The following is a 27,541-nucleotide window of genomic DNA, read 5'->3' as shown; positions in this document are numbered from 1 at the left end:
ATATCTTGGTATTGGTTTTTTCAGTGGGTTATCCAGAGACACTAATAAGGAACTTAGTCTCATCTTTGGAGATTCAACTTTTAAACAGTCAGGAGATTAATATGAAATTGCTAGTTGGAAAACGTAGCTGGTTTTGCATTTGTAGAGAGGGTGGAGTTTATTTTAAGGAAACTAGAGGTATGTAAAATACAGACACGTTCTCTAAGGTGGTTGTGAGAAGGCGGTACAGGGAGACTGGCCTCTCAAGAGTACAATTCATCCTGTCTGTCTTGAACATTATTGTAGGATGGCATCAATCATCACTGCCCATTCACCAGAACAGGAACTTATCTTGAACTAAACACTGACTATTGCACAGCTAACGTTAGATGGGGTGAAAGCAGCCCCTAATAGCAACAAGGGCTTCCAAACGAGGCTTCACTAGCTGTCTTTCTATCAAAACACCAACCTTTCATAAATTCATTACAAACTTCAAGACACAGAAGAAATCTGCATTGAGCTGATAGATCTGAAATCTTTACAAAAGGTCAACAACTTGGCTGCCCCTTCTGCGATCATCCCTCATCTTTTAGACTATGTCAGCAACAGACACGGTTTACAATAAACTTTAACACTAAAGCCCAAGACTCAGTGAACCTCTAAGCTGGGCCCTGCCAACACTTATGCTTGAGCTTGGACACTTGCTGAAGTTCTGAGTATAAGATTACTTCATGTGATTTTTCCTTCAGCTTTGTCCCTCCCAACAATGTTGTGGTAATTTGTTCAGAAGTGCAAGTCCCAGGGTACAGGAATCCTGCAAGAAATAGTCCCACAGTCTCTCCTTTCTGGCCTTCTGACATTTGAGTTCTGATTTATTTGTTTTCTCCCTCTACAATTCCCAAAGTTGAGACTTTCCAGGAAGGAGATCCAAGTACTGCTTGGACCAATTACTAGAAACAATCTTCTTCACACACAGTGCAGCATAGTCATTGTAAAGATGTTATTTACTTTTTGTAGTTTTACTAATAGAGTGTCATTCTCAAGGTATATCTCATGTACCAATATGCCCCCGAAGATTATCCTTAGTTTTTCACAAAATCCTCATCACTCTCGTTTTGTAATTTAAGAGGATAGATGTACTATAGTGCAAAAACTCTTCTGTTTGTACAGCATCTTCTCTTTCTGTGAAGTTATAACAGGAATCCACCACCTCTTTAAAAGGTAGGAAGCTCTAAATGTTAGCTCATATAACAGTATATTTCCAGGGAAATACATTAATATATCTATTAATTATCTTTCCCTTGAATGATTTTAAATCTTGGTAGGGTAAGTTCACATCCCAGACTTTGGATTTTTGGATTAATTTCCCATCATATGAAGAGAGCAGAACTCAGAATTCTGTGCTTGATTTTTTTTTTAAGCACAAGTCCCAGGTGTTTCATTTTTAAAAGATGTTACAGCAATAAAAATGTTATTAAAGTGTCTTCGTTCATGCTGTTATAGTTGAGGTTGTGTCAGCATTTCCATTACAAGCTCATCTTTTCCAGAGAAAATGCTCTGGTCCATTGGGTAAATAACACATGTTTTACGACACGCACTAAGATAAGCTAGAAATATTCAAGGATAAGATTGTTTAGGATCCTTTCTTAATTCCATACAGTATATGTTGTGTTCTAATTTTTCCCCATGAATGAATAAATCAAGCACCGCCTGCCAGTGATCACAAATTTCCTTGTACCACAAACTATGTTAGTATTATTTTTACTTAAACTTTTTTTTAAATTAAAATCTGGAAAAAACATATTTCTCATTACTATCATGAATACTTACCATTAGGATGCTTTGAAACTTCAGCTAACCCTTAGAACTGTGCAGAAATGGAGACTTGATGGGGCTCTGAAAGACAGGTTAAAAGCAAAGTTTTCAGAGGTAGTTTTTGGGTTTGAGTTCACCCAGTGAAATAAGGTCCCAGATCTCTCAGGCTTTGTGTTGCATTATGGAAGTTCTCCAAATCATAGGTGACTTCTGGTACTCCTGTCTTCAGTGACATGACAAAGACTGCAGGAGAGGTGCAAGAAGGAATCAGAAATGAAGAGATCTTTCCTCCCAGGCCTCCACTAAATAGGATGCACCCCAGTCTATTAATTTATTAACTAAGTCTGCTTTCTCAAGAGGGAGCTCACAAACCTTTCAGATTCAGTTTATATGTTTTCAGTCATCCATTGCTTTTTCTAGACACCAGCCCCACCGTTATAACATCACATCTATTAAACTGAATTCTGAGCTCTTCCCCTGCTCTGGGGGTGCAATCCTGCAGTTCAGTGATCTTTGGGGCCGTTACCATGACCCCATCATATTTCCACACTCCTCCTGCCTCATCTGACCTTGTACAAGGTCAGGTTCCATTACAGCAGCTTGAAAAACAAGTGGTTTGAATTTCATGCCTGAAGTCTTCACTCGGTATTTCTTTTTAAGAACTAACACTGTCATTAATACAAGGGATGGGTGATCTCTGAGCTTAATCTCACTTAGTAGAGGAGGCCAAAGTCCTCGTAGCCTCAGGCCTATTTTTGTTGTTGTTGTTGCTTATTAATCTCTGATTCCTTTAAGACTAACTATTTTATTGCAGTCAGTTTTATTGTAGAAGTACTTAGAAGTTACTTCTGGAAATATACAGGAGGAGATTTTTCTTATCTGCCTTAGATAAGAAAAAAGTTAAGAAAGATTTTCAGTGGATGAGATAAATAAAGAAGAAAAGTGGAAAGGAATATTTTCACCATCTTTTGCACATGAGGAAGGGTGGTATTAAATAATATACCTTAAGCCACATTGAAAGTCAGTGATAGAGCCAAAAATAATGCCCAGGTCCTGCCTGTAGTTAAGCCTTGCCTTAACCCCCAAATTCTTATATTTAAAGATTAAGAATTCACAAACAATGAGAAGATTTGTTTGGCTCATTCGAACTCTTATGTCTACCAATAGATTGTGCTTTCTTAATTTTTGCACTATTTGCAATTGTTCAAGAGATGTTTTGTAGGATCATAATTCATCTGGTGTACTGATTAAAAAGACCATCCTTTGACTGTTCATTTAGATATTCAGTACCAAATTCTGTGATTAGACACAGCTATTTTTTTCCTATTTCCTTGTAACTTTTGTGAATGGATGACTCCTCTGTTTCAGGATACAAATAGCTGCTCTTTTGCTCCAAATTAAGCTGAAATCCTGTCCTAAGCATAAGGTGTTACATTTTTTTTCTTGTCCAGCATGAGGGTGGGATGAATCATGCACTGGAAGTATTCATGTCTCTCTCTCTCTTAAATCAGGGAGGGAATTTTGTTGATGAGATTAAATTAAAGACCTCAGTTTTGGATGGTTGCAATTTGAAGTCCTCCATTTCTGTCTTTCTTTCCGTAACTACTTTATCTAGTTTTGTCACAATAATGCATCACATTTCTATTATACTACGGATTATGCATTTTTCTCATATGAGATATCTTTGCCTTTCCCATCCTCTCTCTCTCATTACTAATAAATGGCCAAAGGAGTCAATCTTCTTCCAGAGGTTCACAGATGTTCTGAGGAAGATTCTGCTATCTCTGGCTAAGCTAATTTTGAGGTACTTAAAAACAACAAGTCCAAAGAAAACTATTAATGACTTAAGTATGATTTGTTTTGAACATTTTTCCTTAAATCCAGTTTTCTGGAATGAAGTATTTTTGGCATTGACAGCTCTCATAAAGAGAAAGCTAATGATTTTCTTCTGAGCATAATATGCGGATAATTAAGATAATGTTTTTAGCAATCTGAAGTGTTTAACTGCCTTCGTACAATATAAATCTTTTTTTTTGCACCCTTCATATATTTAATTTAACTATGCAACAAAACAGTAGAAAGAAATATGATGGTTTGCATAATTACACAGCCACTTCAACATTATATTTTTGAAAGTCTTTTTCAATCTTTCACTTGGTAATTTTCTCCATAACTGGGCAATTTAAGATTTTTTTTTTCTTTTTCTTCCTTTTTGCTGCATTAAATGTCTGTGTCTAAGCATGACACATTTGCCTTGAGTTTGTATATGTTTACAGAAATACTGAGGCACAGAAATATATGCATAGCTGTATATGTTCTTGGTATAATATGCATACAAATGCATTTATATGTGTACATACAGAAGCACACTTGCACATAAAAATTAGAAGGGATATGTGTTCATAAAGAAGTACTTAATCAACTGTTAGACATTGGAAACATAATCATATAAAGCATGTCCTTATTTTGAAGTTACATTGAAGAGTGGTTATTAATAATTCTGAGAAATTGAGGAAAGTTTTGGTAGTTCGGAGATAGTGAAGAGATTTGTTCTGATGAGTTTCTGAAGACTGCTGGAGAATAAACTGTTTGGGGGGGCTGTATGACTCTTCTGATGTTGTTTAGAAAGAATTGCAGGGAACAATGCTGAGTTTAAGATGTATTATATTGGTGAAAGAGAGGAAAAATGTCAGGAAAACCTCCAAATGAAAATACTCCTTTTATCTTTCAAATGTTTTCTTCTGGATCCAGGTGCACCTCGTGTACCTTGGTGCGCTGCAGTTGCTGATTGCTGTTTGTGAGAAGCTGGTACAGGGCAAATCTGACCTGGCAGCTGTGCGAGGGCTAACATGCATCATTCAGCTGCAGAAAGGAAGGACATTTCTGCACCCAGGTTACAGATGCTGTTTTAAGGAAGGGAATTCTGGGTCTCAGCCTCTGTCTGCTTGCTCAGAGATGTGCAATGGAGAGAAGAAAAGTCGAGAAACTGCTACACAAAGCTGTAATTGTCCCTACATTAGCCAAAATGCTTGAATACTAACCATTATTCTGTTGTACCAGAGAACCCAATGTAGAGTATAAAAGTCAGTGGTAATATTTCCACCCACACTTTCTAAAAGCATAATATTTGGGATGTTTTATTCTATTTTGTGTAAAGTGTCTGCACATTTTTTTCCTTGCAAACTTTCTAAAACCTGGCTATCTTCAAGATTTTAAAGTTTTTGGTTGCTCTCTATTTCTTTTTCACCAACACTCTCCACTGAAAAGTTGAACTGATATTATTTTTTATTTGTGAAATTCTGTTTAGAGAACTGTTCTGACATTGACAAAACTCTTGCTGTGAAGTCCTTCTCTGAGCAGTCAGACTTTTACCCTTAATGCACACACAGCAGCGTTCCCGTGGATTTCATTGTCCACTGGAAGCATATGAAAGGAATTTCATGCACTCAGATTCCTCCGAGCACTTTCGCCATTAAAGTGACAAGCTTAAAATTAAATATTTTCAAGTAAAAAGTTTACATTTCTGAACAAACACAAAGATTGGTACTCCATGCTGTTAACTATTAACATGAAGCCTGTCTTGGAAGGGAGAGTGTTTTGTATCTGTCAGATACTGGCTTACATATAGCTCTCTTACATAGATCTTGTAGGTAGGCTGGATTTAGAAACTGTGGAGAAATAGAGGAGTAATTTTAGTGTAATTTCACCAGTTTCTGTAACATTCTGGTGCAAAGAATGCTAAAGCTGAGCTCAGCATGATTTTTTGAGAATTTATATCATGTTCAGTACTTTCCACGTACATAACTCAATTTACGCATGGTGCTCTGTGTACATCTCAGAGGGGAAAAGGAATCCTTATCCCTATTTCACAAATAGGTGATGTCTGAAAGTATCCAAAGAAGTGATTTCTCCCACATTCACACAGAAAGTCATCAGCTAGGGCTGCGAGTAGAAACTTTAGTCCCTTAATCTGTACAGGTTTCAGATAGACAATCACGGGTCTGTATGAACAGCCAAGGCTACTTAGATTTAAAATTATTAACCCTCCTGCTGCAATTCCTCTACCAACAAAACATATACACAGTGTTCAACTGGAAACTGCAGAGCATGACAGTCAATGTCTTGCTATAATACTTGTTGTTATGAATTAATTAGCTGATTTGCATTTATATAGCACACTTCATGCAGAAGCAACACATGGCATAATACACTTAAACTACATTACAATTAAACAGAACTTCTGCTAGAGAAGTCAAGATGAGGCATCCAAAAAAACCCCCACCCAAAACTCAAAGAAATTAAATTTCTCATAGCTCTGATGGGAAGCAACTTATAAAAAAAAATCAAATCTTTAACAAAGGGCAACTACAAGTCTCAGTTACAAGGACGGTGACTGATCAGCTGTTCAGGGAGGTAAGTGGGGATGAAAAAAAGATGTGAACAGTATGCAAGTACTGTAAAAGCAATTATGCATTTGACAAGAAGCCAGTGTAGCATCCTTAATTGCAGTGTGGTAAGTCAATGTATGCAAGTGACCATTCTAGATGTTGAATTTTGTGCAAATCAGGGACTTGCACCATGAATGGTCAAGGAAGGCTGCAAACATAAAGTGGCAATAATCCAACTGCGGTGTTATAAAATGTGAATCAGAAGCTATGCATCCCACTGAGACAGAAATGGTCTTAACCTGCTAAATTCGTGAGACGGCTAAAATGAAGTCTGAACAGCACAGCTCACATCGGCTGATTAGGAAATCCAACTTCCACTCCCAACCAAACATTGAGTGAAGAATCACTGTGGAGAAGGTTACTGCACTTATGCAAAAGAGAAAAAAAAATTATTCTGTTTTCTCTGAGCTACAGAATTAGGAAAAAAATTAACAAAGATTCAAAGTTTGATTTCTGACAAAAGCTGGTCACAATCAAAAGGTACATCATCAGAAACTAAAGTTATTTTTGGTGATGTCACTATGAGAACATTAAGAGACTATGTCTTCTTAAGCTCTCTAATAAAGAAGACAGTGAAATCTGAGACACCTGTTTCTGTCTCTGGAGCTGAAGTATTGCCCCATGCAGAAGTTCTTAGATGTTAGTCTTGGTGCATTGGTCGAGCCTTATCTCTAGAAGCATGCTTCTCTGGGCTCTTCTAGTGTCTTATTTATTCTTATGAATAATTTTTGACTGATTCAAGTCTGCCTTTCCCACCAAAATCAGTTCCCTCAGTTACCTTTACCCACACACATACTTAAAAAAGAAAAAAAAAAAAACAAAAGAGAAAAGAAAAAGAAAAAGATTTGTCACACAGTTTCCTTTATTCTGGCAATTTGCAGAGCAACAGTCATAAAACTGACCGAGCAGGAAAAGAATAGACCCAGTCACCTGTGACTAAACAGTGCACTTCCTCTTTAAATACCTTTAATCAAGTCACCAGTGTATTTTTCTTGACTATAACTTGCTTTACTAAGAAAATATTATGGTCATATCCTGGACCGACTTGTTTAAGCTTTCTTATCTATAAGAGGCTTCCTACTGGAACACAGAAAGCAATCAGAGCTTCCTGAAGTCTTTCCCCAGTTCCTCCAGGAGGTCTAACTTTGGTACATCATGTGTATTTGCAGCACAAGCTGAAAGCTACATTTTTATCATCTTAAGAGTGGAATTTCAGTTAAAGTTCAGGGTAGTTGCAATAACACCCAGAAATGAGTTTAAGGAATAATTTTCCAGCATCAGAAAGTCCTTTGTTTTGATTCAGCTGTAAGGAGAGTGAACCATGCACTACAAGGAATAACAAGGGACACAGGTGAATGAGAATGTATTAGCAGGAAAACAATAAAGAATTCCTATGTATCCTTTTGTATCTCTAATTTTTAGAAATTTAAGGAAAGTAAAATGCTTTTACTCAAGTTATTATTTTCCAGAATATTCCAGCTGGTAATCTCCCTTTTCTGAAAGCACCCTGAAACGGTTCTTGCAGTGTTTGTCCTCCAGGAGCCCACAGAACCGTACCAAACAACGGGGTGTATTCCTTCAGCACTGTCCCCACTTCTGTGTGGCTGTGCTGGTGGTTCTGAGGAAAGCTTGGAGACTCTTAGTGTCCTCTGGGACCAAAATGTTTGGAAAACCTTCTTGTACCAGTCAAGAATCTGAGAGCAATGTGGCTAAACATGAAGCTATGATAATTTTTTGTTCCAGTGAGTGCTAAGTTTTCACACTTAGCAATAAAAGGTATTAAAGGATATGTTATTAAACAAGATTACTTATTCTAGTACAAAACAAACCTTTAATTAACCATATTTGGACAGAAAGCTGAGGACATCTTTTTCAGAAAAGAAGTGTTCTTCAAGAGCTTTTTTCCTTTTCAGTCAAGAAGATTTACATTTACAAAAGATTGTGAAAATGTAGAGGAAAAAAAATTTTAAAAGCAGTCAAAACCAAGCAGATATTTTTCAGAAAATATCTCATCAGCCAACCTGATCAGAAACATAGCAGGTTCTTGATAGTCTGGTATTTGTGACAGCACCACACAGGAGTTCTTATTCTTTGCTTTTTTCTTTTATCTTTCCATAATAAATAAACTGTCATCAGTGGGCAAGAGAGCATAAACCAAAGCTATAAGTGGTGTCCCTCAGAAGCTGAAGATAATCCATGGTGTTGCAGTTCAGATATTAAATGAAACTTTCCACTTGGATCTCATGGATCAAATACATCCCATATATCACATCACATACCTCATGTTCTTCAGACTGCATGAGTTGCCTGCGGGATTTTGCAAATGTGGCTTCTAAGCATCATAAATTTGGGGGCTGTCATCACCTGAGATATCTTCTTGTTCCTCAGCTCATACTCAGCTGTGATCCTGCACGGTCTTGGTACATCAGAGAGAAAACAATAATAGGTCGTTCCCGGTGTATCCAAACACATATATAACCCTGTGCCACAATCCGGGAAAGCTGCACAAATGCTGCAGTGACGATTTCTTTCCTGGGGCACTGGCATAAGAACGACACCGTGGGAATGTGCGAGAGCTTAAGGTATTTGACCAAAATGAAATTATAGCTGTATTGGTGGTCAGCAACAAATTTGAGCAGCCTAGTGTAAGCGTTGACATCTATAAGTTACACATGAATGGATAAGTCATACGGGGGGATTGGATGAAACAAAAATTGAAATAAATAAATATCTTAGAGAGAAGAAGGAAAAAAAAAAGGGCGGGGGGGGGGAAGTAGCAATCTGAACACCCAGGAAAAACATGTCAGAGTGTCCCTCCAGCCATGCTGGCAATTTAGGCATAGAAAAATTACTGAAGGCAGATCATCATTATTAGAGCAAGAAAAAGATGTCCCTAATAACTATGTTATCTGCCATCAAATCTCCAGAGACAAAAATAGACTCATTTGCTCCAAGGTTGCAGGGGTTACAGAGTGAGGCAGGAACCACAGAAAAAGAGATTGATACCAGGGATTAAAGATCACAGCTGTCCAGAGAGGAGGTGGAAACAAATTGGTGCTATTTCTAAAGCCCTGATGAAAGAAAATGGTGCCTTGCTAGGGAAGGTGACAACTGAAAGATAAAAGTAGAAAGAAAATGTTTTAATATTAGAGCTGAGCAAAGTGTTGGTAATGAAACTAAACTGCAGTTTTGCTTAGTTTTGTGCTTCTTCACAAAGCAAGAGCTTGGGCCGGTTTCTCAAGGTGAGCAATCCTAAGCCAATTTATTATATCTTCAGGTGAAAATGATACAGGGGAAACCGTGATTTCACTATCTTAGATACAAACCCAGCCAAATGGTTATCCAGCCTGGTGCACCGGACTGTTTCGCTTTGTTATTGAGTTACCTCAGGCCTGACAATGGCAAAGCGGAGGTTCCTACTCGGGCAGGGCTGGAGCTGCCAAGCTTTGCAAAGCTCAGATTGAGCTACAACGCAACCAACCGAAAGAGCTGCTGTAATGGCTCTCAAATCCCCTGACACAGCAGGTATTAAATTACAAGCCATTAAGGATTAGACTATGAGCTACTGCAGGAAATGCTAAAGAAGAAGATTTCCGCAGACTCATATCTCTTGTGGGTAAGATAGGTGGACCCAAAACGCACAATTACCAGCGTATTAGACTTGCTCACAAAATGGAAACCTTCTTGTCTTAGCACTTGACCCTGAGAAATGCTGAGCAGGCTGCTCCCCCTCAGACTGGTGGGAGATGAGAACAGGAAAAAAAGAAAAAAAACCTTCCTTATATCTGTCTGCTTACTTGAGATTATGAATATAGAAGCCTATATTTAGCTTCCCAAGTTGCAGATTTTAAATAGGGATGGTCAAAATCTAAAATAAACATTTTAGAAACTTTCTTCCATTTTTTTTATTATTTTTTTATAAAACAACAAACATTTCCTGAAATATCAGCCACCTCTGATTTTGACCGCCTGCTGCTAATTACGTAGTGATGCTGATTCCCTAAAACAATCAGATGATGTTTGCTTACACTGCAGAACTATAAATCCAATTTGCATTAGATAAGCACAGTCTAGATGTCTTGATAACAAATCTTTGTCTCTGTTAAACCACTTGCCTTTGTCCTGCTTGGAGCCCCACCATGGTTGTCCGTGTGGCAAGGATACATTGCAGTGCTGGAGGGGAATTTGGAAGAATTTAACATGTTGCTGGGTACTTCATCCTGCAAAGACGTTCTTATGTAAGTACCCAAGCAGCTTCAATGAACTCATTTTTAATACGTGTGGATAAAGACTTTGTATGTATAGTTACATAGCCCGTAGTAAAGAAGAAGTGTCCATACAGTGATTTTGAATTAAAATCGTGGTCTTACAGTACATTAGCTGTGACATTTTCTTCAGTGAATGATAATGACAGAATTGGTAGTGGATTAGGCCAAAGAGACAAGAGAAATGCCCCGAGGTTTTAAGGAGCTATTTATCCCTATATCTGGCTAGGCAATCCCAAAGCAGAAGGGGCCAATTTGTTATTTTAAATGAGGTGCCGAAAAGCTGTAGAGCAGAGAAGCATGTTCTGTCTGCTGCCAAAAAAGGTTATAATGGCTTAAAATGACTATAAATATTTGCTGTAGATGAACTTTTGTTCTCTTCAAGGTTTTGAGAAAGAATCAGGAAAAATATATTATGGTAATTAATCAACATCCGTTGGACTGTATAGAAATAACTTAAAGTAAAACAGGGTTTGTCATTCCTTGCGACTAGCCACTAATGGCCAAAAGAGTTTAACTGAGGACAAAAATATCACTGCTCACTACTTCTCTAGCTCAGTGTAAAATAAAAAAAAAATAAAATAAAAATTAGAAACTTTGAAAAATATGTATACTGTTTTGACTGAACTTCTGCTGTTATTTCTGTGCCTTGATGTTTCCTCAGGATGCTGCGCAGAAACAAAAGAAACCTCACAGAAAAGGGCTGCCCGTTAGGAGCACCAATGATACACGCAGTAGTAGCAACAGAGTGGTGAAAAGGGCTGAGTTAAGGCTATGTTTGCCTAAAGACCGCCTTAAATATTCCTCTGCCGGGGTAATTGTCTCCGCATCATGGCCATAGACGTCTTTGAGCTATCTGCAGGAGAACATCCTTCAGTCCTGCCATCACTTTTCCTGCAGATAAGTGTCTGTCAACGCGTAGTGACCCAGCAGGAGTCGTGCCAGCAGAGCCCGTGCTGTCTAGGCAGTAAAGGCAAGCTGCTCCTGGATTTCTAGCCCCCTAAAATGAATAAAGAAAGGCTTTCTTTTCACACCGCAGATCCAAGAAGACATAACTGTTGTCCTCCCAACCAGAAGAAATGCAAAACAATTAGAAGGGAATTTGAAACTCTTGTTTTATCATTTATTTCTAGGTGATAGGCCCAGAGAAGTCTGAGTACAAGTGACATTTCAGCCAGTTTTGCTGCTAACATAAGGAGGTGCAATTTTCTGAATTCCAGTGCCATTTTCTCTGCCTGCAGAAACACAAATTCTGATTAACACGTTTCAAGTGTTCTTTCCCTTAAACCTTTCTCCTGCATAAATGAGCTGGTGACGGATTTCTGCTGAACAGTTTTGAAGCATCTCCGCACCTGACTTCCCAGCATACGGGATCATCCAGACTCACAACTTCAGTCTAAGTTGTTTTATGAATAATTTTAAATGATGAATGTCACTCATAGATCATTAGTTCACTAGATGTCAGATCTAATGTGGATGTTTTCCAGAAAAACACCGCTAACAGAAAAGTAGGAAGAGAATCTGAAGTTCTGAATAATTATCCACATTATATTGCTTCTTAGAGATTACTCCCCATTAAACAGATTTAGGTCTTGTTAACCGCAGGAAAGAAATTGCTGAAATTCTTTACGTGTACATAGGGACACACTTACTTCCTTGTAAAGTACCTCATGCGTTTGTTAGTACTACTTCCAGCATACAGTAATTAAGATTTATATTGCTTGAGGATATTTGATGTTAACGCTGGAAATTATGTTTTTCTGTAATCAGAATGTAAGTGGGGGGAAAAAAAGTACGCTTGAGACTCTTTGTATTTGTGAGTATGGAGCTGTCATTTATATTTAGTTTGGCACTGCAATTCAAAGGTGTTGATCAGAGAGCAGTCAAGATCATATCCAAACAGAGATTCACAAATACTGGACCCACAAAGATTTAGGGAGTTTTGTATTTTAAAGTAAGATTTAGTAACAGCAGAAACCTCTCTGTTCTCCACAGTGAATATAACTCTTGTTTCTATATCATAGCGCTTAGTGTGTAATAAAAATATCTCTACTGGAGGAATCCACAGACTATAAAAACATGAACAATCTTTAAGGAAACTACTGCTTTGTCCAGTTGCCCTGAAAAATATGCAGTAATCATAGGCAAAAAATTAGAAAAAAATAATAATAAAATCAGGTCCCCATTTTTTTGAGGTAGTGCAGTTGTGAACCTCAAGGGAAGACAGAAAGAGAAAAGGAAGAGCAAAAATTATTTTGATTGACATACTTAAGATATATCCTGTGTTGTCTCTTCTCTTTCCAGACATCCTAGTTAGAGGAGCAAGAGTCTATGTATTACTAATGATTGCAACACAGCAATAAGAATTCTAAGAGAGTTTTTTCTTGCTAAATAAATATCCTTGTTCTTAACCAAGTAAGAAAGCATTTTACAATTAAATTGCAGAAAAAAATATAGAAATAAAAACTGGAGAACAGAACTTAGATGTGATCTGAGAGACTTATGACTGAGAAAGCAGCCCGGAGTGATACAGTGCCAGTAAATTCACACTGGAAAGGGGAGAACGGAGTTCTTTCGGAAGGGAAGTACATCTGCAATAACGTAGCCCTGCCAATTCAAGAGGAATGCTGTACTTATCTTGTTGCCAGGATCTGAGTTGTGTATACTTTGGAAGGTAGTTATGGATAGATATATTCATATAGCTGCTTCTTTCTTTATTTTTCTCTTTTTTCTTCTTTTTTTTTTAACAGAATGTCAACCTACTTCAGGTCTTCTAATGACTTGCTCAGGGTCAGAGAGGAAGCGATGAGAAGACCTGAAAACTGAACATCAATATTGGGAACCACAGAGTGGTGTCGGGTTTTTTTCACTGTATCAAGACAGTGGCCTTTTATATCTGTCATTTTAAACTAGCTTAAGTGAAAGCTGAGTTTAATAAAGAGTATTTTGAGGGCTCAAATAATATTAATGGGTCAAAAATGGAACCCTAGAAACTATAGCCTCCAGTGCCACAAATATACACCTGACATCCTGACATCTAGCAACTAATTTATTTTTTAAATGTAGATGAGATTGGAAGAGGTTTAGTTGAATTTATTTCCCTTTATAGCCTATTTTCCTATGCAAGCAAAAGGAATTAGATTGAATTTACTTGTCTGTTAGTGCGCTTCACCCCAATGAGCTTCGAGTACACTGGTCACTTTCAACCAAATTTGACAGAAACACTGTCATTTATGAGAGAATTAGATTTGTGTGAATTTCAGCAATCAGGTAGAAGACATAGTGAGGAAAAAGCAGAAAGAGCTCAGCTGATAAGTATTCTGTTTGGCAGCAGCTGTGGGCAATGAGCACGTGAAGAGCTCCCAACTAGCCTTAGCCTTACTATCGTCTTGTCGTTAGTCGGGTGCTAACGTGATGGGGATATCCAAGGGATCCAGGGCAGAGGTGAGGTGGTTGTTGTTGGAGGCAAGGAAGGAATAAAGAAAAGGTACGATGTGGTCCGTCAGAAAGAAGGTTTCATTAGGTCCACTGCTCACAGAACTACTTTTTTTTAATACTAAGAAGCAATTTCCTGCATTTCAGAGTGTTGCTTGGCTAGAGGTAAAGAACAGGACGGCTTATGGGAATACCAAGGTGTGCTAATTATATCACGGCTGATCCACTCTGGCATTAAAATCCCTCCTAGGAAGAATTAACCCTGTGAAGACATTCTTTGATTTAGAGCCAAAAGAATTATAATAACCATATATAACAATACAGTTTGAAAAATAGTTTAAGTTACTATTTACTAGTAAACAACTTCTTAAAAAAAATGAAATCATACAGGAACTCCTGAAGAATAAGCCAAAAGGTAGGACATAAATAGGATTTACCTAACCCCATAATAATTCCCACTAAATATAACTTTGTTCTGGAACTGCATATAATATCCCCTGGAATGACTGTGATTCTAGTCATCTTGAAATTACAAATTCATTACTCAAAGTTGCTATATATGTTGGATGGAAAGCAGAAGTCATTCCTTGTAAAACCACAAGAAAAGGGCATATCCTGTCTTAGGAAACTGCCTTAAACACCAAGGAGAAGACCCTGTCAGGCTGGGAGCTTTCACTTGCTCCCATTGAGACAGCTCCATTTTGCCCTGAACAACGAATTAATCCACGAGCATCATCTGGAACCCAGAGGTGCAATGACTTAAGTATGTCATGTTCTGGGCTGAGTATTACAATCATTGAGTTGCTACGCACGAAGAGGTCTTCCCTTTGCCAGCTTCTTCTCCAGCAAAGTTTTATAAATCTAAACTTTCGTTTCCCATTTCTTTTGTCTGTTCCACAAACCCGAAATATTTCCTCTGAAGCTGAATAGAAAGTTTCATATGACACTGACTTTTCTTTTAACATTTTGTTTAGGAAAAACACCAAAACAAATTTCAGTCTGGATCAAACCTTCCCCCCCACCCCTAGTTTGACTGTGGAGAGGAATAATCTATTATTTATATCCTTATCCACTATATACACAGCTGTCTCTCCAGGGAGAAGATGAGACAAAGAACAAACCACCTACAACAGATGTTGCTCATATTCTTTCATGTGCTATGGGAAGGTGTTCAGATTCTGCCATGGTGAAAGTGGCATGTGAATATATAGAGAATGGAAATTATAATGGTGTTCTGAGGTGGGGAAATAGTTTATGTAAACCATTCTGCCTCTAACAAATCATCCTAGAAGCAATCGCATCAAGGTAAGGAAACCACTGGGGCACAACTCTACATGTTACACCTTGCTTCTTGATTGTGCCCCCTCCCTATTTTACACCTGAATAATATTTACTTTGCAAGTTCCTAGATGAATGCTGCACAAACCAGTGACAGGACCCTGCTGTTCATGACACCGTGTCTGAATTCAAATCACAGGGAGCAGAAGCAATGGGGGCCTTAAATTAAGGAATTATCAGAAGACAGTAAGGAAAAATGTATTTCTCAATGCAGAAGTCAATGCAATTGATTAAAGAGGGAAATAAAGTAACATCAGTTAGTGTGAGTGAGACAGTAATAGTACCTTGTACATACATCTATGTTCAAATAGTCTTTGAGTAACTGCTGTTTGCTAATTGGGAACTATATGTGTAACCAAGATGATTCTGTGCTTTTCTCTAAATTGAAAGTCTGCTCTTCCTTCAGTACACACTTTCTGTATATTTTCTTTTAGTAACAGCTAGGAGATTTTTCAGCTGTCCTCATTAGAAAACTCCAGTTTGTCAAAAATGAAACTGTCTACAGGAAAGGTTCATTTTTTTTCATGAATTCCTATACTGAAATATGTTTGAAAACATTTGGCATTTGCTATACATATTGTCTGGGTGTTCTCCTGGTTTCGGCAAGGGCAGAGTTAATTTTCTTTCTAGTAACTGGTATAGGGCTATGTTTTGGGTTCAGTATGAGAAGAATGTCGATAACACACTGATGTTTTCAGTTGTTGCTAAGTAGTGTTTAGTCTAAAGTCAAGGATTTTTCAGCTTCTCATGCCCAGCCAGCAAGAAGGCTGGAGGGGCACAAGAAGCTGGAAGGGGACACAGCCAGGACAGCTGACCCAAACTGGCCAAAGGGGTATTCCATACCATGTGATGTCATGCCCAGTATATAAACTGGGGGGAGTTGGCCTGGAGGGTGCAGATCACTGCTTGGGAACTGACTGGGCATCAGTTGGTGAGTGGCGAGCAGTCGCATTGTGCATCACTTGTTATGTATATTCCAATCCTTTTATTATTATTATTGTCATTTTATTTTTGTTATTATTATCATTATTAGTTTCTTCCTTTCTGTCCTATTAAACTGTTCTTATCTCAATCCACGAGTTGTACCTTTTTTTTTTTTCTGATTTTCTCTCCCGTCCCACTGGGTGGAGGGGGGGAGTGAGTGGCTGCATGGTGCTTAGCTGCTGGCTGGGGTTAAACCATGGCAGGTGTTTTCAAGAAAAGAAAGTTGAAATTATGACCCCCAATGGCTGTGCTAAATTGTGCCAACTTTCAATTTAAAAAATAGTAATTGTTGAAATAAAAGTAAATGTTGAGTATACTGAAACTATTAAAAAGAAATAATTCAGCTGATCCACTGTTAAGTTTCTTGAAAGTAGTTTCAGATCACATCATCATCATCACAATTTAGGCCAACTTTAGACAAGAAAAGTCCTTGAAACCCTAAAAATGCTCATATAATTGATTTTTTTTGTTGTTGTTTTCATGGTCAGCAACTACCATGAATAAAGCTGCTTTGAAAAGTTTTAAGACAAGGACAAATACCTAGTATCAAACACTAAGAAATTAATTCCTAAATTACTTGAAATAAACTCTGTTAAATTACTTAGGGAAAAAAGGAGGAGAAATGGAATAAGCAACAGAAAAAGTACATCTACATCTACAAACATAGATGTAGCATTACAGAAGGCAAGGACCCTGGGCCAAAATTTCCTGTTTTTTTTCAAAACCATGATGCATAATGCTTGCTGAAAGGAAATTAGTCCCATTTGTGTAAGCATTGCAAAATTCTCTTATAAATAAGACATTTCTCACTGTGCGAAGTGTTTCCTAGGCGTTACCATCAACAGGCTAATTACCAAGCCTGTGGGCCATTCTCTGTGTAGGCAGTTCTTGGAGTCTAAAACACAATTTGGTATTGATTTAAATTATGGAATATGATACCCATAATAAAATGCTGACCATGGAAACAAAGCTTGTCCATGTTCTGGGGCAATGAAAGTGAAGATACAAGGCAGAACTCACACCAGGAGTAGTATTTGCAAAAATCTGCCTTCGTTTTGAAGATGATGGCCAAATTCAAACTGAATGCATAGGAACAGCCAACCCAGTCCTCAGTAATTCTGACTGTTCCACTCCCAGTGTCTTGTCATTCATTTATTGGTGAAGAACTACAATGGTATTATAATATATTATTAAATCCATTATGCTGATACTTTCCTAAGATAAAAGCATTGTCTTTTATTTCTAAGTACCTGTCAGTGCTTAAGTCAGACTCAATCAAAAGACATGGTCATTTTATAAGACGCCTGTCCAATTAAGAGAAATTTCTTGGCATTCAGATCTCAGTCTTCTTGGGCCAATAAGCTAACATTTAAATGTTCTGCAAAGTTCATTACTCCACTACTAGACTGTAAAAATAGTGTATGAAAATAGAAATAACATTTCCCCCATAGAACCCGATACATCTGCATAGAATGTTTAAGCAATGTTGCTATGAAATATAATCCTCCTCTTTAACAGGCTCTGCAGCAAAAAAGCAATTCAATATCCTTTAAACCAGAATGTTATACACAAAATATAAATCAGAAAGGGTCAAGAAAGCTGTTAAAGCGCTATCCTCTTAACCCCTTCTTTTCCTTCCTGTGATTGATCTTGGAAAAGACCATTGCAATGCTGTGCTGGTGTAAACCCACTAGAATGTTTTATGTACAGACTACCATTGGGTCCAAGTTCAGCAGGTGCCAAGAAGCATCATCATCTTACCGCTTTGTTAAGATGTTATGTCACTGCTCCACAAAATCATTCAGGCATGTTGTGTCTTTGAACCTCAGAGGAGCTTCACTGACACTTTGTTGGTTCAGGGCCTGAATGCACAGTTAGATACAAAATAAGTTTTAGGCACAAGAATGGTGAAGCCCCCCAAATTTCCCCTTCAATATCTGTCTGAGCCTGAAGAAGCCTTAACTTTCTATGCTTTCAGGAATTTAGCCATTGCAAGACAAGTGCTTTGGGTTATTTTGCAAACTTTAGGTTCTTCAGCAGCATCTGCATGGACCTCAGATGTCTCACCCAGACTTTTCTTTCCATGCTGGAGGCTTACCTTTGAAATTGGTGATTGTAGACCAGTGTGTCAGCTTTTTATTGAACCTAGTACAAAATATTCATGGTCAGAAAGCTCAACATATAGCGACAGTTTTATTTTACACACCCTTTGCCTGTCTAAATTCGGTTTGTTTTGTTGAGCAAAGGGTCATTGTACCCTTGTTAGACTTTCAAGGTCAGTATAGCTATGAGAAAACACACAGGATTTAGTTTCACATTCAGCATAATCTGTGATATTTTGACACTGTATTTTTTACCAAGGAAGTCCCAAGGTTTAGTATTTTTATCCAAACATATGTGATTAGATCCAATGTCAATTGAAGCCAACTGGAGCAAGATCCTCAGAAATATTTAGACATCTACTAGACACCTACGACACTGATGTCTGTGTGAGCTAGGCTCTGGAATATTGAGGATTTGGATGTTGGAACCCTTCTGATCAACTGAGCTCTTGATGATATTCTCATAAATAGTTCAATAATTCAAGAATTTGCATTACGAACATAGTCTATATGGGAAAACTGGCTGTAGTCCTGGCTTGACTGGATCAGCTCAACAAATATATGTCACACGTTTCAGAAGTGTGAGAGAAGGTAAAGCTCTAGGAATGGTTTGCAGGCAGGAAATGAAAACGGCTTCTGAGTGGGCTTTTTTTGTCAGCTCTGGGATGAGATTACATATTACAGGAATTTGGGACTCAGAAGTGTCTCACTAACCATGTCAGCATCAGAAGCTCATGCTTGCTCAATTCCTCCCCCAGACAGAGATTTGATTACCCATCTGTACTCATTTGTCCTCTCAAAAAAAGTGCTAGAGAAATGGAAACAAAGTTCTTGGAAGCCCTGGAAAATCGTTGCTGATAAAACTCAGACTACTCATCCTTCGACATAGAATATGAGAGAATTTTAGGTTTTGAAGTTTTATAAGGAGCTTCCTTCAATCATTCCTGAGAATTCATGACTGAGGACTACATTTTCTACCACTCAGTAGAACACTTTCCTCAAGATAAACTAAACCCAGAAACAAAACACTCACCCCCCACCTCCCCCCAAAAAAGAAAGAAAAAGTCATTGCATTGTAATATAGTGTTCTTACAGTTTAAATTCCAAGGAACATTCTCAAGAGGTTGTGCAGTTAGAAAATGTCAACATGTTTTTGGTGAATATTATCATTAATTGATGACTCAGTGTGGAAAACTCAGAACAAGTTAGACAAATACTGTGAATTCAGTAAATGATAAAGGCTCAGAGTCTATCTTGCCTTGTTTTGTAAGAATGCATTCCATTTTCATGTTCCTGGGCCCCAGTCTGTCACTTCTGTGGACTCTTGAGTAAAGATACATTACTCTGGAACATGTTCTCTTTTCAGAATCCTGCTACACATGGGTGGCATTTATCTAAATTACTGTAGTGCTGTATGATGTAAATATCTAGTCATCCTCTCCTTATGCAGACTCTAATGGAAAAGCTCTAATGTGCAAATTATATAATCTTGAAATGCATGCCTGAAATAAATAAGATAAATTGTGTCTTGAAAGTGCTTGTTTCCTCTCCATTGATTATGATGGAAGTCACAGTTCCTATGGGGAAGTCCATATCATAAACAGATATGTCACTTGTTTCTCACTTCTAGTGGTTAGAGCGTATAAAGGTTTTGGTGGCAGATTTTAATTTCTTGGAAAATGAGATTTCTAAGCAGGGAAGAACACGTTGCCATAAAAAATGTCTGTGCTGGTGAGAGAGAGCAATTAGGGGGATTGTTGTGATCCCAACATTTTGTAAAAGGCAGTCAAACAAACAACAAAAAATTTCCAATTCTGTCCTGGAAAAATAACAATGATTTCTACAGGGATAGAAGACAGAAACCAAACACTGAAGCTGTCCAAAGGAATAATATTTGCACATCTAAATACACATACCGGTCCGAGGCTCTTGTTACTCTACTAATACCTAGGCAAGGTGCAAGGTTTCTTTTGCATTCCAAATAACAAACTTGCTTAAATAAGCTGTTTTGCTGTTGCCTCCACATTTCCACTTGTTGTTTGCATGCAATACTCATCCTTGAGTCTTTACGAATGGGACAACTCCCATTACGAGCACTGATAATGGGATTGTGAGTGAGTTACTAGAAGCTGGCAAATACCAGAGTGTATCCTTTCATTGCAGTGCAGATGTATTTCTGTAGTGTTCCCAAACTCTTTTCTTCACATTTCCTCTCTCTAGTGTGAGTCACGATACCAGGCCTCTGCTTTAACATATCTCACATATCCCACAAAGAGATTGTTTTACAAGGTGATGAAGAGTTCTGGAGAAAGAACTCAGACAAGAACATCCAAGTCCATGTTCTTGTGCAATGCTGTGGTCTTTCACTTGATCTGTTCATTCCCTCCAGTACGTGTAAACACCTGTATCTCAGTTGCTGCAACTGCTGTTCTCCTCCCTTCCTCTAGCTTCTGAAAGATAAGCAAATAAAAAATAAGATTTGAAGTTATGCAATTCAGGTTTTTCATACAAGCTCTACTTCTTCTGTGTGGGTGCACAGTGTTCTATGGAGCCAATCTCAAATGGAGATTATATGTGCTACTGCAAGACAAAGAATATATTAATAAGAAAATTCGGTTTGCTAGTCAACATTTTAAAAAAATGTCTTTATGCATCTTGCAGTGCTTCAGATTTTTTTTTTCATCTTTGAGAAAAGTGAATTTGGATGCAAGTGAATTTTGCTATGTTGGAGAATCAGGCTTTCCCTACTGTTATTTCAAAATAAGATGAAAATTTTGGATTGATGAAGACCCCTCTATTTTTGCATAAACTGCCCACCTCATATTTTTATGAACCACAAAGCAAGAGGCACAGCAAGTAGTGGAAAGGACTCAGCTGGTCATAAGCTTTGCTTTTATGTTAAAATCCGTTTATTCTTGAGGGGCAAAATGTAACAAAAAAGAAAGTGTGTATAAGTATGTAGAACCCTAGTAATTTAGTCTTCAGCAGGTCATGTTGCCACACAGGCTTAAGAGCTAGTTCACACTGTTATTGAATAAAAGCAAAAAGTATAGTTACCATAGCAACAGCCACAACACATGGTGCTGCTATTTCCCTCTGAGATTTTAAAGCCCCACACATTTTTAAGGAAACATGCATTGAAATACGTTAGCTGCACTTGTAGGACTTTGTGGTTTTTATTAAAGTGTGCTAGATTTGATGTATTCATCAGCAGCTATTTCTGCTGAGCAATTTTGAAGAAGGCCAAGAAAGCAGTTGCAAGAGTACTAATAGTTTGTACGTAGATACTATATGGTTTCATTGTCAGTTGTTACTGGCAAGACATATTTTCATGTCTTCCTGTGTTTGCAAACAGAAAAGAAAATGAGAAACAGTATAAAGTATGTCACATCTCCCAGATCAAACACCATCTCTTACTCTTTCCCTCTGGAGGGGTGAGTCTAACACATGTAGCATCAGTTGCGTAGGTAAAGTCCTGGACTCCCCCCCGATAAATAGTTTCCATGTCTATCCTATCACTTTCCTACTTTCCCATTAACTATCTCAGAATGGGAGAGTGGAGAGTATCTAATATGGGTTATCATATTAGTTTAAAATATTAATCAGGGGTAGGAACTTGGAGTTACATTAGTCGACAATTTACACCTATGTTTCAATGGTTTATATGGAATAAACTGTACTTATAACCCAGCTATTGCAGAGGATGAGAATAAAAAATCTTCTGTCTGTTATCTTGTAAAAAAACTTCCAGCTAATCCTTACTTTTGGAAGAAATTCTAAGGAGATAACCCAAAATGACTTTGTCTTGGCATGCAGGAATTACAGCTGGCAAAGAAGGGTATTACAGAGCCTGGTTCTACTGGTGGCACAGTCTTCTGGAAGAAATGTAAATGCAATTTTTAGAACAGTTCAGACTTCAGAGATCCCTTACTGCTTGCTCGCATACCCATTTTAGTATTCACTGAAATTTTATACAATTGCCATTGGCCTACACAAGCATCTTCCTTTAGTTACTACTTGATGAGTCTTCTTTTTACTTTTTATGTTAAACCAGTGGTGCTGGATTTTTTTACAGACCTCAGAGAAACCGCCAGTGTTGATGTACATTTCTGTATAGTGAATATTAACTTAGAAAATGCACTAGTTTTTCTTAGTTAAATTTTTGAGTCTCTCAAAAGCAACTCACAAAGTCTGCAGGTTGAAAACAGCTGCCCTGAACTATTAAACAGCATTGCTATAGTCTGTATAATAATTATTGCATTTTACCTCTGCAGCTGATACAGATGTAGCCATATATAGGGATCATGTAAGTTGATATATAAATATAAAATACTATTATTTAATTTTAATAATAACCTAGTGTAAAAGAGAGTTATATAGAGACAGAGCAGCAAATGCCTGAGAAAGCATTTGAGTAAGGTAGATATCATTGACAGTGAGTAATGGTTTCATATAACACAAAATGTCAAAAGAATAATTTACAGATAATATTAGGAAGGGTAAATGAGGAGACAATGGTTCAAAGTGAAAATAAGCTCAGGGTGCAGTGATCCAAAAATTGTATTTGAAGGCTATATAATGCAAATACAAAGCTGGCAGTGCTGCATCCCTTTGAAATAGAGGGAAGTGTGCAGTCTAATTGTTAAATATGGCTCCATTTACTGAACAAAGAATGTTATCAGCAAGACAAGAAGGAGGCTAAGAAGAAAGCACTAGTTTATACTGTGGGTAGTCACCTCTCTACAAATGGGCAGAACAAAGAGTATGGATTTGTACAGTCCCATTTAAATTCTTAGAGATTATCTTGTACAAGGGTCATACCAGTTTTCATATCGTTACATATAATGCTGAAAATAATTGTTCAGTTGTTCTGCCTACAGTGCCAACAAATAAATTTCCTTTTGCTTGTGAAGGGAGGTGTCTTCTTAATTACATTCATCTGTATATTCTGGACTGTGTAATAGGTTTATTTTTGAGTCATTCAACAGGTGCTTGAACACAACACAAAGATACTGTGAAATTGTTGACGAGATTTAGTACTGAAAGCACTTGGTCAGACCCAGTCAGGGTAGGGAGATAAATTTTGGATCAAAGGACTGTTGGTGGAAAAGAGAAGCACTTTTATTTTCACTGGGCTGTAGGACTAGATCACAGAGCCCAGTGACCTGCTGGTTCTGCCATGGATATAGTGTATTAACTGTGACTTTTGTTTGGGACTTTTAGTCTCAGTGTTACACTATAGATATTTTTCTTGATCAACCTACTCACCTTCTCATGTCAGTGTTTGAGCCTGGTTTCAATGTTTTTGCACACAGCTATGTTTCTAATAAAAATAAACTTCAGGAAGGGATTCATTTTAGACTTCATATAGCGTGAGTGCATTCTGTTAAGATCAGCTCAGGAGTTTCAGTTGATTACAAGGTGAGATCAACACAAAACCTCACATTTTGGGATAGGCTGAGAGAGTAACCTTATTTTAAGGGGTCATACAGAGCACACCTGTTTGCCAAAATCTTGCCACGTACTGTTCTGCCATGGTACACGTACAATAAAGTGTTAGGTCCCTCTTCGTTTGGCTTCCTTGTTTGTGCAGCCATTAAACCAGCTAGTACAGTTGCGATCCCTTTAACACACTGCTTTTCTCTCCCAGTATACATACTATGTTTTATTAAATCCATAATTCATATTTCTAAGTTTCTTTTCTCTCATCAGAATTTGTAACCAAGAACACTAATGATACACGTCAGGAGTTATAAGCGAGGATGGTAATGATATAAGGATGTTGCAACAAACAAAATGTTGTGTAAGTGCAATGCTGCTCCCCATGAGCCTCCATATAACTCCCCTGGCTGCGTGTTGAAGAATCACAGACCGAACATGCTTCCAGCTACCCAAATGTTCTGGGGATTTGGATCTTTAGAATGAAAGGTTCTGTTTGTGTGTTTTCATGTTCTCACTGGCCATTGTATGTTGCACAAAGATACCAAGGAAGCAGTTAGGTAGGGAAAGATTTGTTGCAGCCTATTTTCTTCAGGTACTATTGTAGCAGGTTATAGAGATAAAATGGGTTTAATTTTATGGAAATGGTGCAAAAAATGCTTGCATATTTGACCTCAAAATCTTTGTTGTAGAAGTGGATGATCACACATACTTATTTACTCTTTCTGCTACTGAAAAATCACTTCCATGAAAAGAGGGAGGAAACATGGAGATATGTGCATTACTATGTAGGTCAACTATTAATTGGTTTCAAAGGGCTTTATTCTTTAAAAGAAATCATCCTTTTATACTTACAGAAGACATTTGTTCCATTTGCAGTATAAATTTGGACACATGCAGTTTCCTTTGTTGTTCTCCAAACCATGATGAGTAAGCAAGCCCATTAACTCAATGAGCAATATAGTGAGGCCTTTTGCAAAATACTTCAGAAGAAAAAGCAGAAAAATCTCCATAACCACAGGTGAGCAATAAAATAGCTATAAGGCGAAAGTATTGTTTGCAGTATGCCCTTAATCAGTGGCTCTTCTTTTTACATCTCAGTGTGAAATCTCCATATCAGTGAAGTTAGTTTCACAAGAAATAATCAGGGAAACTTTATAAAACCTAAAGGCCACTACAAATTAGATTCTACCTATACCAAATACCCATTAGATATTCACAAATGAACCACTCTCATTTCAAAATACTTTGTCTTTCTGTCAAAACTCTGGCTTGAATGAAAAGCACTTTGTATTATTAAAAAAGAACATGGTTTAGTAATACTTCCATTTTACTTAAAACACACAAAGTTTCCTTAAGCGAGGTTGTTTTCTTTTTAGATAAATCTTCTAGAGTAAGATTAGATGGCTAAGGGAATTAATAATTGCTTATGGTAGAAGCTGTCTTCTGTGGATGGCTGGTTTGAATCCAGATTAGCCATGACTGGACAGTGTTATCCTCATTTCAAAATAAAGTACAGTCATAACTCAAAATGATGCTGCTTGCCTCTGTGTTATTACACAGTACTTGCATCATTATTGTACCATGCTGTAATTCTCATGCCATTGTAAAAGAAATTTATTCCTTTAGCCTGCTGTCCATCATAAGTTTCACAATTTGCTCCTTTATTTCATACTCTATTTTCTTTTTCAGAGAGCATCAGAATTGTAAGAGGGACTAGGTGACTCCAGGGGTTGATTGTATCATAGCTTCTGTAACCGTTCTTAAATGGGTCAAATTCATAATGAATCAACAATAATCATTACTATCTGCTGACCAGATTTTCTGGTGGCTACCTGGCTACTAGTAATGCCTCTTAAGCATGAAGAAAACGCATGATGTGGCAGGAACATGCCTGGCTGCCTGAGCCTTTTCTATCTATTAAATTCATGAGACAGATCACAAATGACATTATTTCATTGCTCTCACCACCACTGTTTTGCTCCACCAGTGCCCAATATTGCCTGCCAGTTCCTCCAGGAGAAATCTGGAAATGGTTGAGAACTGACTTCCAAGGTAATAAATTAACATCCCTAGTGCTGTAACTGGAACAGAAATCCAGACAGGCTCTACTCAGGACGATGGTTGCTACTCCAACACAACAGGAGCCAAGGTGAGAGAAATAAGAAAAGAAATCCTTACCCATGACTTCCGTGGATCCTTTTCCTACTTATAAATATTTGTTGACTGACAACACTATTTTTGTCCAACAGTGCCAAATAGCCACTGCTGTACCTATGCCCAGGATATCACTTTATTTTTTTCATGTTCGAGCAAAAAAGCCACTTTTTTCCCCCAAGAAACTCCGTATACAGCTTCTACCTTTTTTAACCCTCTATAAATCGCTAAACTGAACATCTTTTACAGTATTACAACAGCACAGCACTATAGTTGAGATTAAGAATCTGGTTAGATTTATATTCCTTTCAAGTTGAAAAAACACTTGCTAACAGTTGTTACAAGCAGTCATATATGTAAAAGCCACTTGGTGCTGATAGTTATAAAGAAAAGATCAATAAAGCAAGCAGAGCAGTCTTGGCCAGTGCACAATATCAGAAAGTAAAGTGTAATTTGGCCTTGTAGAACAACAAGAGAACTCAGCCTCTTGGAACAATACCTTCCAGAGAGGACACAGGAAATTAAAATTTATATCCTTTTCTATGGGAAAAAGAGATGGCTTTTTATATGGTGAATTCTATTACCAAGAAGTGTCCAAGATACTGAAAATACCTAAGATTTTGCAAACAGAAAGATCTGACCATAAAACATTTACAAAGTGAAAGTGGGGAAATAACTCAGACATTTGCTTGTTATGGACATTTCTGTTCCATTTCTTTCACAAGCTCTACTTAACCAAGACAAGCAATCCATAGACGGTAGCTGAGCTAAACGCAGGTAGTGACCAAGCTGACCCAGAAATGCACAAGCAAATTTCCTCAGTTAGCATTCAAGTACTGTTTTGTTTCTATACATGGATTGTAAGTGTCATTTGGGGAAAAAAAAAAGAAGCAATTAACACCACTGTATAGTACACCATTAAACCACCAGTCTAGTCAAAGGTACCTATACTTGGAAATGTATTATCATTTCCCATTATCGGTGTGAATATTTTCTTCTATCTCTGTATTTTATTCTTTATCCTTACCTCCCCTGCTAATTAGGCTCAGATAAAGTATTTTTAAAGCAAACACTTCTTTTCAATACCAAGAATTTTTAGCAGAGTGATTTAAAACATTTTAGTTGCCTCATTTACTAACATCACTCAAAAAACTTTATTTGCAAACATTACTGTGTGACATATTACTACAGTGAAGTCAGCAAAATGACTCTGAACTGCAGGGTGCTGAAATTCCCACATCCTCTTCCTTGACTTCTATGGAGCCAGGATTTCCCCCCTTATGTTTATTGCTGAGTGGAATGGAGTTAGAGCCTATAAGCAATTTGCCACTGTGTGGATGTTTCTGTAACAAAACTCCAACAATTTCCTATTAAAGGTGGGAGTAACTAAGGGTTAAGAGAGGAGTTGTAGCTTATTTTTAAATATAAACAAGTGAGACTTACTCTAATGTTAGTGTATTTTTTTTTTTTGGTTTAACTTAAACTGGTTGAAAAGTATTTATCTAATTATGCTGGAACTATTCCACTTAACACTTACCTAGGTGTGCCTTTGTAGTGATACAGCGTTCTGGAGGAATAC

This window comes from Haliaeetus leucocephalus, unplaced genomic scaffold, assembly GCF_000737465.1.
Source record: "Haliaeetus leucocephalus isolate CR32 unplaced genomic scaffold, Haliaeetus_leucocephalus-4.0 Scaffold751, whole genome shotgun sequence".
Lineage (NCBI taxonomy): Eukaryota > Metazoa > Chordata > Aves > Accipitriformes > Accipitridae > Haliaeetus > Haliaeetus leucocephalus.
Note: the sequence above shows the minus strand (reverse complement) of the source record.